The sequence below is a fragment of the Symphalangus syndactylus genome, chromosome 10, assembly GCF_028878055.3.
Source record: "Symphalangus syndactylus isolate Jambi chromosome 10, NHGRI_mSymSyn1-v2.1_pri, whole genome shotgun sequence".
Lineage (NCBI taxonomy): Eukaryota > Metazoa > Chordata > Mammalia > Primates > Hylobatidae > Symphalangus > Symphalangus syndactylus.
The window spans coordinates 5481403-5491673 of NC_072432.2; the positions used below are offsets into that span (position 1 = coordinate 5481403).

The window sequence follows — 10271 nt, forward strand, 5'->3', positions numbered from 1 at the left end:
TGAGGTGGTCTTCTTTGGGTTAAATCTGCTTGATGTTCTGTAACTTTCTTGTACTTGAATGTTGATATCAAATGTTGGGGAATTGTTTAATATTATTTAATATTATTTCTTTAAATAAATGTTTAATTTTTTTTTTTTTTTGATGGAGTCTCGCTCTGTAGCCCAGGCTGGAGTGCAATGGTGTGATCTTGGCTCACTGCAAGCTCCGCCTCCCGGGTTCACGCCATTCTCCTGCCTCAGCATCCCAAGGAGCTGGGACTACAGGCACCCACCACCACGCCCAGCTAATTTCTTTTTGTATTTTTAGTAGAGACGGGATTTCACCATGTTAGCCAGGATGGTCTTGGTCTCCTGACCTTGTGATCCACCCGCCTTGGCCTCCCAAAGTGCTGGGATTACAGGCACGAGCCACTGCACCAGGCCAATAAATGTTTAACTCTTATCTCTTTTTCTACCACCTCTTTAAGGCCAATAACTCTTAGATTCCTATTTTGAGGCTATTTTTTAGATTCTGTAAGCATGCTTTATTTTTTATTCTTTTTTGTCCCCTCTGTCTTTTCAAATAGTCTGACTTCAAGTCACTAAATGTATCTTCTCCTTGATCAATTTTTTAAGTAACTCTGATGCATTCTTCACTATGATAATTGGATTTTAACTTCAGAATTTCTGCTTTCTTCTTTTTATTTCAATCTCATTGTTAAATTTATCTGATAGAATTTTGAATTCCTTCTGTGTTATATTGAATTTCTTTGAATTACCTCAACCAGCTATTTTGGATTTCCTGTATGAAAGGTCACATATCTCTATTTTTCCAGGATTTGCCCCTGGTGCCTTATTTAGCTTGTTTGGTGAGGTCATGTTTTCCTGGATGGCCTTGATACTTGTAGATGTTCACCTAAATCTGGGCATTGAAGAGTTCAGTCTTTATCGTAGTCTTCACAGTCTGGGCTTGTTTGTGCCCATTATTTTTAGGAAAACATTCCAGGTATTCAGAGACTTAGGTCCCAAGCCCAATAACACAGTAGCAAACATGTAGAGGTACTGCTTTGGTGGCCTTGGATTAACATCAAGAAAAATTCTCTTGATTTATCAAGTAGAGATTCTTGTTCTCTTCCCTTTATTTCTCTGAAACCAGCAGTCTCTGTTTCTGTGCTGAGGCATCTGGAGCTGCAGTTGGAGTAACATAAGCACCCCTGAGGCCACCACCACTGAGACTCTGCTGGTTCACACTGGAAGTAGGCATAGAACTTGGTCTCACCCAAGGCCCACTGTAACCACAACTTGGCTACCATATAAGTTTATTCAAAGCCCTAGCCCTAGCCCTAACCCTAACCCCAAACCCTAACCCTAGACCTAGCCTCAGCCCTAAACCTTACCCTAACCCTAACCCCAACCCTTAACCCTTAACCATGACCCCTAACCACTGACCCCAACCCCCAACCCTACCCTTAACCCTAACCCTTAACCCCTAACCCTAACCCTAAAACCCTAACCCCAACCCCAATACTAACCCCCAACCCTAACCCTCACCCTAACCCTCACCCTAACCCTTAACCCTAATACTAACCATCTAACCCTTCTCCATAAGCTAAACCTAACCATCACCCCAACGCTAAATCAAACTTAAGCAAACTCTAACACACTAGGCACACAAGAACAGAGGTGTGCATATTCATTCTGTCATACTTATGTTTGCACTTCCTCTCACACATACACATCAGCACAGTCACATATGCATACCCCTACACACACTGAAACGTCATCTGATTTGTGACCCAAAGAACTCTAAACTAAGAAATAAATGAAAAGTTGCTTACACTGACTAATACTGAAGAAAGTGCCAATTAAAAGAATATTAAAAAATCTTTGCCTACCTGTATGCAGGCTGGGAGTGGTGGCTCCTGCCTATAATCGCAGCACTTTGGGAGGCCGAAGTGAGTGGATCACTTGAGGCCAGAAGCTTGAGACCAGCTTGGTCAACATGGGGAAACCCCTATTTCCACTAAAAAAAAAAAAAAATAGTTGGGCATGTTGGCACACGCCTGTGTTCCCAGCTACTTGGAAGACTGAGGCCTAAAAATTGTTTGAACCCTGGAGCCAGAGATTGCTATAAGCCAAGACTGTGCCACTGCACTCCACCCTGGGCAACAGAGCGAGAACCTCTCTCAAGAAAAGGACTGATATTTACTGTTGGCAAAGGCTACAGGCACTCTCTTGCTAACCCTAAACCCTGACTTTGACCCAGACCTCATCATACTCTTCCCTGCAATTCCTCAGGTATGTTTTCTTTCTGCTAATTTTTTTCCCCTAAACTTCTAACACTTAATACATTGAATAGTAAACCAACCCATACCCAATCCCATCCCCAATTTAATACTAAACCATACTAGGACTTGACATCACAAGAACAGAAAGGTACAGATCAATGTCTAGTATAATTATTCAATTAATAATGCTCAAGAGGCCGGGTACGGTGGCTCACACCTGAAATCCCAGCACTTTGGGAGACCAAGGCGGACAGATCACCTGAGGCCAGGAGTTTGAGACCAGCCTGGCCAACATGGTGAAACCCTGTCTCTACTAAAAATACAAAAATTAGCCAGGCGTGGTGGCGGAAGCCTGTAATCCTAGCTACTCAGGTGGCTGAGAATCGCTTGAACCTGGGAGCCAGAGGTTGCAGTGAGCTGAGATCATGCCATTGCACTCCAGCATGGGTGACAAGAGTGAGACTCTGTCTCAAAAAAATTTTAAAAATAATAATAATAATGCTCAAGAAAATAACTGTAATTTCATACTAGCACGTACTTTGAGGATTACACAACATGATCACTACATCCTTTTCTCAGAAAATCAAGCTGGTTTGGCATACTAAAGCCATCACTGCAAAGGAACATCAAATACACAGAATAAAGAAGAAACCCACATACTAATTTCCACAGATGCAGGAAGTACTTTAAACAAAGTCAACACCATTTCATCACAAAAACACCCAACAAACCAGGGATAGGAATTTTCCAAACACCTCAATAGGACTTCAGCACCAACTCCATTGTTAGGGCCCAGTGCTTTACTCCTAAGATCAGGACCAAGGCACCAATGCTCATTTTCATCACCGTATTCAACACTGTATGGGAAGTTCCATCCACAACAAATAGGAGAGAAAAAGAAGTAAAGAGCACTTATATGTGTTAGGAAGCAATAAAAATGGCTACTCACAGATCACATGAGCTATCTTATGTACAGAAATATCATGACGAACCCCCAAAACATTATTAAAACTAGTAAACTACAACACAAAATTACAACACAAAATGTCAATACACAGTAATCTGCTGTATTTCCAGACACTAACAACAAACAACATGAGAATATAATTATGAAAACCATTCCAGGCTGGGGGTGGTGGCTCACATCTGTAATACCAGCACTTTGAGATGCTGAGGTAGGAATATCTTTTGAACCCAGGAGTTTCAGGCCAGTCTGGCCAACACAGGAAAACACTCTCTCTACAAATAACTTAAAAATTAGCTAGGTGTGATGGTGCGTATCTGTAGTCCTAGTTACTCGGGTGACAGAGGAGGCTGCAATAAGCCACGTTCGCACCACTGCACTCCAACCTGGCCAACAGGGCAAAACCATGCCCTGAAAAAGAAAGAAAGAGAAATTACATTTTAAAAAGTCAACAGGCTGAACATGGTAGCTGACACCTGTAATCCCAATGCTTTGGGAGGCCAAGAGAGGAATATCACTTGAGAACAGGAGTTTGAGGCCAGCTTGGGCAGGACAGCAAGACCCTACCTGTACAAAAAATCAAAAAATTAGCCAGATGTGGTGGTGCACACCTGTAGTCCCAGCTACTTGGAGGCTGAGGCGGGAGGATCACTTGAGCCCCGGAGACAGAGGCTGCAGTGAGCCATGATCGTGCCACAGCACTCCAGCCTGGGAGACAGAGTCAGACCCTGTCTCAAAAAAATAAAAATGAAGCAATTGCTCATAGAAATATGGGTTTACTTCTGAACTCAAAATTCAGTTCCATTGATTTACTCAATTGATTGTACCAGAATCATGTTGATTTTATTACTGTTGCCTTGTAGAAAGATTTGAAATTTGGAAATGTGAGCCTCTGAGTTGTTTTTTTTTTTTTTTTGATACTATTTTGGCTATTCTGCATCCCTTGAAATTTCATATAAATGACAAGATCAGCCTGTTGATTTCTGCCAAAAGGACGCTGGGATTGTAACAGGAATCACAAAGAATCTGTAGATGGCTTTGTGTAGTACTGCCACCTTAAGAATTATTAAGTCTTCTAGTTTATGAATATGAGGTGTCTTTAAATTTCTGTAAGCTTTCTTGAATTTACTTCAGCAATGTTTTGAAATTTTCCATGCACAAGTTATTTTGTTGTTTTTTGTTTGTTTGTTTTTTCCAGAAACAGAGTCTCACTCTGTCACCCAGGGTGGACTGCAGTGGTGAGATCTCAGCTCACTGCAACCTCTGCCTCCCAGGTTCAAGCAATTCTCCAGCCTCAGCCTCCCAAGTAGCTAGGATTACATGCGCATGCCACCATGCCCAGCTAATGTTTTGTATTTTTAGTACAGACGGGGTTTCACTATGTTAGCCAGGATGGTATTGATCTCCTGATCTCGTGGATCCACCCGCCTTGGCCTCCCAAAGTGCTGGGATTACAGGCATGAGCCACCATGCCCAGCCTCATGTACAAGTCTTGTACCTTGGTTAAATGTATTCCAAAGAATATTATTACTGTTGATTGTTTTTTCAGAGAGCCTCACACTGTCACCCAGGCTGGAATGCAGTGCCACAATCCTAGCTCTTCAGCATCAATCTCCTGGGCTCAAAAGATCCTCCCACCTCAGCCTCTAGAGTAACTGGAACTACATATGCGTGCAAGCACAACCAGTTAACTTTTTAATATTTCTGTAGGGACGGTGTCTGGCTATGGTGCCCAGCTTTCATTCTAAAATTTTTAAAAATTCTAAAATTTTAGCCATGAATCAGGCATAATTACTGTGATGGTTAATTTTAGGTGTCAACTTTACTAGATTAAGGGATACACAGAGAGCTGTTAAAGCACTATGTGTGGGTATGTCTGTGAAGGTGTTTTCAGAAGAGGTATCATACTGGTATAACATATCAAGGCATATCGTAATACTGATATGACACCCACAAGACTGCTGTGACACCCATAAGACTGATGTGAAGCCCACAAAATTCATGACCCTCCTAAGACTCATATGATACCCATAATACTGATATGACACCTGTAAGGCTGATATGACACTCGTAAGACTGATATGACACTCGTAAGACTGATGGGACACCTGCAATACTGATATGACACACACAATACAGATACGACACCCACAATACTGCTATCACACCCCTAAGACTAATGTGACATCCTCAATACTGATATTCCCCTAAGACTAATGTGACATCCTCAATACTGATATTTCAGCCACAATATGGATACAGCATCCAGACTCTCACCGGGGTGCTTGGTACACAGCTTCCACTGACCTGAATTTGGACTGGGTTTGGCCTCTATAGTGAAGTTTCATGTCGTCTCTGCTTTACTGACATGGTATTACTGTGGTTGTTTATAATTTACAGTAATTTCATACTTCTAGGAATCTTGCAATAGCAGTGTAAAGTGTAACTTATCCCTTCTCTTAGATTCCTCAGCAGTTACAGCAACTCCACACAAAACACTCCAGTGTATTTTACCAAAGCAAAGACAGCCTCCCAGCTAACCACCACATAACCCCCAAATCAGGAAATACAAGTTCTCTACCTGACAATCCAATCCACAGACCCATTTCACTTCACTGCCTGCCCCAACTGGGAGAAAGTGTCTCTTTCCATTTGGATTGGGTTTTCCTTTTTCTGGAATGTTCCTGAGCTGTCCCTCAGTTTCACAACTTTGGCAGATAACTCCAAGCTGGGTCTGCCTCATGTTTCCTCCTGAGCAGATGCAGACCCTGCGTTCCCAGCGGAAACACCTCAGCCCAATGTTTGCTCTCCTCAGTGCAACCCACCAGAAAGAGCACAATCCACCTGCCCACAACTGGTGATCTCAACTTTATAATGGCAAAATTCTCATTTTCAAACCGAAGGTTCATAATGTCACTCTCTGATTTAACTTTTACAATGGGTTCCCACTGGCCTTAGAACAAGGACAGCAGGACTGACCATGACCTCCACACACTGTGTGCCCCTGCATACTGCCCTTTCCAAGGCATTCAACCCCAATGGCCTGCAGTCTCATATGCTCTCTCTTAAGCGGACACAGCAGCCTCCTGGGTGTCTCGAGTATTTAATGCATGTTCCCTCAAGCCATTCACCCAATGTCGACCCTTAGCAAATCGTCTAAGACATTGTCCAGCAAAGTCCTTAAAGTCACAGCAGTTGTGGTATCTAACAGTAGTAAAGTTAATAATGTGGTTTTTCTAAAAACAAAACATAATTATTTCTTAGCTAATCTGCAAGAATCACCCGCAATTTGTAGATCAAGGAAATAATAGTTTAATGGAACCAAAGTCCATGTATGAGACAATTAGGAAAGAAAAATGAAATCTCAGTGTTGAACAAAAGACAAATGGCACGACTAATTACTGAAATTTAATAAGAACACACTGGGCTGGGCATGGTGGTTCATGCTTGTAATCCCAGCACTTTGGGCGGGTCTGAGGCCAGCCTGGGCAACATGGCAAAACCTCGTCTCTACAAAAAAAATACAAAAATTAGCTGAGCACGATTGTATATACCTGTAGTCCCAGCTACTCGGGAGGCTGAAGTGGGAGGATGGCTTAAGCCCAGGAGGATGCAGTGAGCCGAGAAGGTGCCAGAGCACTCCAGCCTGGGCAATCGGGCCAGACCTTAGAAACACTCTCCTCCTGACTCTTCAGGGAGCCAGAGAATTCTCTCTCTTCTGCTGCGTCCTTTGTGTTTGAATATAAAACACAAAAATAAAAGCTTTGTGAAATAAATTTAACCAAGCCAAACAAAACACCTAAATAAAAGCTTTGTCTGGGAAACTTGCTCATCTTCATGTCAATTTCTATTACCAGAGAGCCAAGAAACTCTGGTCAGTAACAAATACCACTGACAGCTGGTTCCTGCAAAAGGTGTTGCATTAAGCAGGAATTATTTTAAAATAATTAAAGCTTGTCATTGGGTCATAAGAAATTGTTTAATATAACAATTCCCTCAATTGAAAACAAGATAAACTAAGAAGTATATTTTAAAAATATTATTGATGGAAACAAATAGCACAAATACATAGGATTAAGAATTCTGTTGAAAACTAGAAAGAGATAAATTAGAAGTCAAATAAGAGAAACTTATTGGCCAGGCACATGGCTCATGCCTGTAATCACAGTACTTTGGGAGGCGGAGGCGGGTGGATCAGCTGAGGTCAGGAGTTTGAGAATGGCATGGCCAACACGGCGAAACCCAGTCTCTACTAAAAATTCAATAATCAGCTGGGCATGGTGGTGCAGACCTGTAATCCCAGCTACTCAAGAGGCTGAGGACGAATTGCTTGAACACAGGAGGCGGAGGCTGCAGTCAGCCGAGATCTCCACTGCAGCACTGCACTCCAGCATGGGAGACAGAGCAAAACCCCGTCTCAAAAAATAAAAAAATAAAAAAAAGGAGAAACTTATTGAATCAAACTGGAAACCAAGAGAAAATGGGTGATTTCCTAGTAAAAATACACATTAACAAAATGGACTCTAAAATAAGGAAAATTTAAATACACCGATTAGCATAGAAAAGCTTGGAGTGACCCTTAGAGATCCCCATTAAAAAAGGACCCCAAGGGCAGGGCGTAGCGGCTCACACCTGTAATCCCAACACTTTGGGAGGACAAGGCGGGCAGATCACTTGAGGTAAGGAGTAAGCCTTGCCAACATGGTGAAACCCCACCTCTACTAAAAACACACAAAAAATTACCCAGGCATCATGGAACACACTTGTAGTCCCAGCTACTTCGGAGGCTGAGGCAGGAGAATTGCTTGAGTCCAGGAAGGGGAGGTTGCAGTGAGCGGAGATCACACCACTACACCCTAGCCTGGGCAACAGAGTGAGACCGCATCTCAAAAAAAAAAGAAAAAGAAAAAAGAAAAATACCACAGGGCCGGGCACAGTAGTTCACACCTGTAATCCCCAGCACTTTGGGGAGGCTGAGGCAGGGGGATCACCCGAGGTCAGGAGTTCTAGACAAGTCTGACCAATGTGGTGAAACCCTATCTCTACTAAAAATATAAAATTAGCCACATGCCTGTAATCCTAGCTACTTGGGAGGCTGAGGCAGAAGAATCGTTTGAACCCAGGAGTCAGAGGTTGCAGTGAGCCGAGATCTCACCATTGCACTCCAGCATGGGAAAAAAGAGTGAAAATCTGTCTCAAAAAAAAAAAAAAAAAGTGGGGGAGACCTTAGGCTGGGTGCAGTGGCTCATGCCTGTAATCCCAGCACTTTGGGAGGCTGACGTGTAAGGATCACTTGAGCCCAGGAGTTCAAGACAAACCTGACCGATGTAAAGATCCTGCTTAAATTAGCAGTGCGTGGTGGCTGGTGCCTATAGTCCAAGCTACTTGGGAGGCTGAGGCAGGAGGATTGCTGGAGCCCAGGAGGTTAAGGCTGCAGTGAGCCATGATCACACCACTGCACTCCAGCCTGAGTGACAGAGCAAGACATTCCCTCTTAAAAAAAAAAAAAAAAATCAATAAATAAAGATGTAATGGCTGGGTGCAGTGGCTCCCACCTATAATCCCAATAATTTGGGAGGCAGAGGCGGGTGGATCACTTGAGGTCAGGAGTTAGAGATCAGCCTGACCAACATGGTGAAACCCCATCTCTACTAAAAATACAAAATTAGCAGGCATCCTGGTGCACACCTGTATTCCCAGCTACTCAGGAGGCTGAGGCAGGAGAATCGCTTGAACCCGGGAGGCGGAGGTTGCAGTGAGCCGAGATCGCGCCATTGCACTCCAACCTGGGAAACAAGAGCGAAAGTCCGTCTCAAAAAAAAAAAAAAAAAAAAAAAAAAAAACGAAAAATGAGCACTGATCAGGGGGCGCCTGCTTCCTCGACCTCAGGCTGTGGCGCCTGCCAGTCCCCAACATCCCGACCGCCCGAGGGCGTCTCCGCGTTCCTCCTCCTGTCCCGGTACCAGGGTCTCCCCCCAGAAACAAACTCGCATTCGTAACCGGCATCTTGTCCTGCACTGGGGGTGACCCGCCCAAGCCGCCACGAAGGGACGCTCGCACGAAGTGAAGTCCAGGTACAAACAGCCCGACGGGAAACGCGGCCGCGCTCGCTCCGCTGCACTCACAGCGGGGGCAGGAAGCCTTTTCCTCACCTTCGCCTCGGCGGCCCCAGGTGTCCCGGAGCTGCAGCAGAGTCTCCCTGTCCTCACAGCGGACGCGGCCCCAGGTGTCCCAAGTCCCGGCCCCTCCTGGGTGGGTCCTGAGGAGAGGAAGCTCCGTCCTCACAGTGGACTCCCCAGGACGCCGCCGTGCGGATTGGACACGGTTGGCGCGCGCGGCCCTCCGGGTTTGGCAGCGCCGGGCGCCCCCTCGCGGCAGTTCTGGGGAATCTCTGGAAATCAGCGCCTTGATTTTTTCCAGGCCTTGATTTTGGAAATTTCAACTGAACTGGAGACCACCATCCCGTGCCTTGACCGGAACGCATGGAGATAGCAATCAAAGAAGATGGCCAGTCCACGCCTGTAATCCCAGCACTTTGGGAGGCCGAGTCGGGCGGATCACTTGAGGTCAGGAAATCGAGACCATTCTGGCCAACATGGTAAAACCCCATCTCTACTAAAAATACAAAAATCTGGGCGTGGTGGCACAGGCCTGTAGTCTCAGCTACTCTGGAGGCTGAGGCAGGAGAATCCCTTGAACCCGGGAGGCCGAGGTTGCAGTGAGCCATGATCGTGCCACTGCACTCCAGCCTGGCGACAGAGCGAGACTCAATATCAAAAAAAAAGAAAAAGAAAAAAATAGAAAGAAGGAAAGAAGAAGGAAAAAAGGGGAAGGGAGAAGGAAGTTAAGAGACTCCAGGCTAGGTGCAGTGGCTCACGCCTGTAATCCCAGTACTGTGGGAGGCTGAGGTGTAAGGATCACTTGAGCCCAGGAGTTCAAGACAAACCTGAGCGACATAAAGATCCTGTTGTCCACGCCAAAATTTTGTGGTTTTTTTGTTTTTTTTTGTTTTGAGACGGAGTTTCACTCTTATTGCCCAG

The 10271-nt window shown here is 44.7% G+C and overlaps 1 long non-coding RNA gene across 2 annotated transcripts; it reads right to left on the minus strand.

Moving 5' to 3' along the window:
* Positions 1-1531: 1531 nt before the first annotated feature.
* Positions 1532-9870, minus strand: LOC134731610 (uncharacterized). 2 transcript variants are annotated; one of them, XR_010114029.1, is made up of 3 exons: positions 9384-9855; positions 6786-6959; positions 1532-2002 (listed from the first exon to the last, which is right to left on the minus strand). It is a non-coding gene; the product is annotated as an uncharacterized lncRNA (long non-coding RNA). The 2 variants fall into 2 exon arrangements; XR_010114028.1 differs by lacking the exon at positions 1532-2002 and having other exon boundaries at positions 4129-6959; positions 9384-9870.
* Between the last annotated feature and the right edge of the window lie 401 nt (positions 9871-10271).